Genomic DNA, 6,000 nt, shown 5'->3' with positions numbered 1-6,000 from the left:
AAGAAACCTGACTGTACGCAGTGAAATTCTCCCTCAATTTACTGCTGGGGATAGGAATTGTCAGATGGTCCCTTACTGCTCTGCAGGGAAACAATCATACTTATGAACAGCAGGGGGAGCCCTCGCCTTACGTCCCAGCCATGCAGAACTCAAGCAGCTTTGTCTGTTTCCCTGTAGAGCAGTCGGCGACTGTGTAGAGATTTGTATTGGATTTTATTTTTGCCTTTACATCCCCTTTACTGTTTCCAACTCCAGCTGCAGGGACAAAGATCATGGAGCCAGATTTAAACAGATAAACTGGGATTCTACTTGAAGGATTATTTTGCTGCAGCCACTGGTTCTGCAGAGTTGGAGAAAGTTTGTATTAAACAATACAAAAACTATAAAATCCACATTATATTACATGACAACACAGGACCCAGTGCAGTCTGTATATTCTGATTATTAATCAGTCTTGCTGTATCGGCTTCTGGCAGATATTATTTGACTTGTGCTTTTTTGATAATTCATGACGATCTAAGCAGCCTAGACCACACTGAGCATGTGCACAGTCTTGGTCCTGCAAAGATGTTTAATAAAGTTACAAGATTGTGACCACCTGTAGCCAACTTTGAAAGCATAAATCATTTGTTTTGGCTTGTGGTGCAGTAAGTTCATGTTTATGTTTAATATACAAAATACAGCATTTCTAGCCTTATTCTATTTTAGACTTTACTTCCCCTTTAATAAAGAAATAATATAAATATACAAGAACTTGTACCCTCTTTAAATCAGTAATGAAACTATGTCGGTCATTTTTTTTAAAAATCGACTTGTTCCTGGTATTTCAATGACCTCAGATGGATGGCAAATTTGGAAACAGAAGAAGGCGAGACAGGAAGAAAATTGATGCTATTTGAATTATGGTTCCGGCGATGAATACTGTGTGTTCTATGGACTGTCCAAAATCAAATGAGTCAGCGCTGTAGGAGATCAAACCTACGCTTTCCTTGAAAGTTCAAATGACAACACTACAACTGTCATACTTTGGGCACATCATGCTCAGAGAGAGAGAGGTTGTATCCTTGGAAAGACTGAAGGTCAGCACATAACAAAGAGACCGACAATGCCATGGATTGCTACAAAAGCTGCGGATGCTGCTCTATCGACTGTAAGCTCCATGGCTGAACAACTGTGAGTCAACTTAATGGGACAATTCTTCACAAAAACTGTTAATATGGAGCTGCAGATATTTCATGGCAATCCTTCCAACAAGTATTTCTGTTTAATGAAGGATATTTGCTGGAAATTAACCTAACACAAGGATTTAGACATTTCAGCAATATAAAGTGTTCCTATTTATGTGCCAGTAAAAGTCTAATGTGCGGAAATCTTTCAGACGCTTACCAACATAATTTTGGAGGACAAATTCGTTTTTTTTTTTTTCATATTTAATAAGTTTGTCTTAGTTGAAAATATAGTTGTCTAGATATCTATATGTGCAGTCCCATTCACACATGTACAAGTTGTATTCCAACTTTGCTGTCCTATCAGCTGGAGGCCGAGAAGGTTTCTACTAACAGCCGCTAATGTATTTCCTTCGTTCTGTGTGATGGATTACACTCACACGATGACCATCTGAGAATCAGCGGAGAACAGTCTTCTGCAGGCTTAACACCATCCTCATCCTCCTGCTGTAAATAAACTGTGAGTGCTGCAGGCATTCCCTGCCTCTGGCTCTGTTTGTTTGACCAGTATCAGGGGAGCAATTGGGATGATTGCTGGGACATGATGTACTTGTTTGCAATGAGCCATGGGGGTGAGATTGGCTGATTTGTTTACAAAGGAGAGAGCTACTGAGAACAATTCCTTAGAGGGTTTATTTTCCCATCACTGCTAATTTCAGCCATAAATGCGCCGTTCTGACTGATCTGCGGTGGAGTCATCTGGAGGAGGCATACACCATAGTGCCATAGAACTTTCATTAGTCATTGGTCTGTTGTTGGTTAAATGGCAATATTCCCTGTTTTTAAGAAAGGTTTTTCTTTCTATTACATTTTGTTACTTCAATATAAAGGTATAGCTTATTGTGTGCCCAGAACATTCCTTCTCTGTATATTTGTATTTATACATATGGGAAGGAGGTGCCATATTGTTTCCCTTAGACAGTACAGTATGAGGGTATAGCTTATTGTGTGCCCAGAACATCCCTTCTCTGTATATTTGTATTTATACATATGTGAAGGAGGTGCCATATTGTTTCCCTTAGACAGTACAATATGAGGGTATAGCTTATTGTGTGCCCAGAACATTCCTTCTCCGTATATTTGTATTTATACATATGGGAAGGAGGTGCCATATTGTTTCCCTTAGACAGTACAAAATGAGGGTATAGCTTATTGTGTGCCCAGAATATTCCTTCTCTGTATATTTGTATTTGTACATATGGGAAGGAGGTGCCATATTGTTTCCCTTAGACAGTACAGTATGAGGGTATAGCTTATTGTGTGCCCAGAACATTCCTTCTCTGTATATTTGTATTTATACATATGGGTGGGAGCTGCCATATTGTTTAATAGCTTAGCTATTGCAAATTACTTACATCACTGACTGAGCTATAACTGAGAGTGGCCGGATGAATGTGGGTTAAACTAGGGTGACTTCCAAAAAAGGCATGTGAGTTGATGTGTCTGTCTATACATTACAATCCTTTTCAGTATATTAATATTTTTACATATCTATGCAGTGGTATAACAACTGAGGGTGCGAGGGGTGTCATTGCAACCTGGCCCATAGGAGACACAATGGCATCTCATTGTGGGTGAAACTGCAAAAAAGTTTTTGTGCCTGGATCCACAAAGCAGATTGGGTTCACTTCCATAGGGGATGAAGCCCAGTGCACATCCTGCACTCAGGCCCCCGCAACGATAGTTACACCATTGTGTATTAGGGATGCACCAAATCCACTATTTTGGATTTGGCCGAACCCCCGAATCCTTTGCGAGAGATTCGGCCAAATACCGAACCGAATGCTAATTTGCATATGCAAATTAGGGGTGGGAAAGGGAAACCATTTCTTACTTCCTTGTTTTTGTGACAAAAAGTCACGCGATTTCCCTCCCCACCCCTAATTTGCATATGCAAATTAGGATTCATTTCGGCCGCGCAGAAGGATTTGGCTGAATCCGAATCCTGCTGGAAAAGGCAGAATCCCGAACCGAATCCTGCATTCGGTGCATCCCTATTGTGTATATATGGGAGCTGCCATATTGTTTGCCTTAGACAATACAGTATAAGGAAAGTGCTACCTGTAATCTAAAGGGATGTGCAAAACACATTTTATATGTCTGTATTTTCATGAGTAGAAGCTTCCATACTGATACCAGTATAATTCAGCCTGAGATTCCAGAGAAACTGTGGCCCCAGCTGGCCATGGTAGAATGTTTGCTTAAAGGAGAAGGAAAGCTACTGAAGTCCGAAGGACTTTATTGCCAATTAATTAGCCACAATAGTGCAATCTATAACACTGTATTTGTTCTGCAGAATGCTTAACCATACCTGAGTAAAGAGCTCTAGAAGCTCTGTCTGTTTGTTTAGAATAGCAACTGCAATATTAGCTTATTGTCACATCTCTTCCTGTCTGAGTCTCTCCCTGCTCACTCATAGCTCTGTGCTCATATTACAGCGGGAAGGGGAGGAGGGAGGGGCAGAGGGAAAGAGGAGCAAACTGAGCATGCTCAAGCCCTAGCCCTGGAGGTTTATGCTGAAAACAGTTAGTCTGATACAGAAGCCCATGTGTACACAACATAAAGAAAGAAATTCTGTGTCTCTTTTGAGGACTCAAAGCAGAATTACTTTGAGGGTTTACTGGTGTATTTATATAGATATAGATAAAGCTTACTTAATTTTAGCCTTTCCTTCTCCTTTAAGACAGACGTGTACTGTATGATCCCAGCCTATGTATATGTACAATGGATCCTGGTTGTTTTGCTTAGCTATTTAAAAATTCACTATACAGCATGTCGGTCATTTCATGATATATCAGCATTTGAGGAAGCTCCTGTCTCTTAATGCTGTTCCCATTGGTCCGACTTATACTGGACATTAGAAAGGTGCGTGTAGTGTTCATTGCCTTTTCCATGACAACTGAGAGTATGGTTCATACCCAACGATAAAAACAAGCCTTGGTGGTACCAATGCATGACAGAAATCAGAGTGATCTATATAGCATTAAGTTCAAAACCGGACCATTGTGACGTCACATACATACTAGGAAGCTTGTATTTGCCAATGTCATGCTATTGTTTGCTCTGTCATGTCCAGGAGCTTTTCTCCATTTAAATCAGTGCATTTCACAAGACTTCCTTCATACAACAGCCAGATTGTGTATCCTGTACAAATAGAGTCCCTGAAATGAGTTCTGCTCCCGAGATCTGCGTCCTAGTTCCTATTTATAATTTCCCTGTTTACCAATGTGTAGCTGACACTGACAGCTTCCTGTTTGCGTGATAATTATAGGTACCATTGTACCCAGCTCTGGTCTGACTGAGGTCTCCAATTCTGTCCTTTGGATCAATCTGATAAAAAAAAAAAAGTTAAGGGTAACTAAGGACCAGTGATGGGCGAATTTAAGTGTTTCGCCATTGGCGAGTGAATTCAGCCGTTTGCCGTGAAAATTCGCAAAGGTTTTTCTTGATACCGTCAACAATTTGGCGACAATTCAGACGTTGGTGACGATTATCAGATGCCCATTGGTGTTTTGCGAATTTTCGACCCGCTTTGCGAATTTCTCTAAAAATTTGCATAATTCGTGGCGAACCGAAACGGGACAAATTCGCTCATGACTACCAAGTACATTTTCTTTCTTTCTTCCTTAGATCATCAGTTGGACCCCATCCTAGAGCCGTCGGATGAGGGTTGCATCAATGTGCCTATGCGTTCTTATCTAATAGGATTATGAAACTTTCCCAATTGATATCTGCCTGATATTTGAGCAGATATCAGTCGGGCAGGCCCACCAGTGGGCCACTTATTACTGGCTGATAAACTACCGACTCAAGACCCCCATACACGGGCCGATAAAAGCTGGTGACAGACCGTGTCGCAGCTTATTGGCCAGATCTCGGTCGGGCAGGTGAAAAAATCCAATTGTATCGTGGTCGCACCTGTCAATTGATGCAGTCCCGCAATCCGACCGCCCGTATTACCTCCATTCTGATCCGATCGTTGGGCCCTATGGCTCACGACCGGTTCAACCCAATATCGCCCACCTCAATGTGGGCATATCGGGGAGAGATCCGCTCATTTGGCAACATCGGCAAACGAGCGGATCTCCCTTTGTATGGCGGCCTTCAGTCTGAAGGTGCTGAATTGGACCGTGAATGGCCACCTTTACAGGAAAATGAGTGGATGATAACAAGTGGATGATCCACAATAACACCACACGTGGAAGATGAAGTAGATATAACAGAAGAACTTACCGCGAAGAGAGGAGAATAATTTATGGTGTTTGTTTTAAATAGCTCTTTATTGTTCTGTCGATTTCCTTGTAAGGTTCTGACCTGGGAAAAACCCCTCTCCCAAACTGCTGCACATTCAGGAAATGATTGGAACTGGGCATTTAGCATCACTTGCTCTATTCTCCCAGAATTATATTAAATCTTTCGGTGGTCAGTCCTGGAGGAAGGGGAGTACGTAACTATTCTTCAGAGCTCCCAAAAGGTTTCAAGGGAAATGCTCATCTGTCACAAGTGACAAGTGCTGGCTAATTAAAGCTGCCTTTTAATTAATCTTTGTTTGTTTCCCAGCTCTCATTCATCGTAGTTCCATGGTCTTTACTTATTTTAGCTGAGCCATAAATTCACTCTTCCAGTTTAATGGATTGCCTCTGAGCAGGCACCTTCCTTGGTGCATCACCCTCTAATGATGAAACGGGCAGATAAAATATTTGGGCCTTTGAAACAAGGATTTCAGGCCCTCCTTTTTGCAAGGTTTGGGAGGACCTCTTTGTTTTTGAACCCC

This window comes from Xenopus laevis, chromosome 9_10S (assembly GCF_017654675.1).
Source record: "Xenopus laevis strain J_2021 chromosome 9_10S, Xenopus_laevis_v10.1, whole genome shotgun sequence".
In the NCBI taxonomy this organism is placed as follows: domain Eukaryota; kingdom Metazoa; phylum Chordata; class Amphibia; order Anura; family Pipidae; genus Xenopus; species Xenopus laevis.
This window is presented reverse-complemented; position numbering follows the sequence as displayed.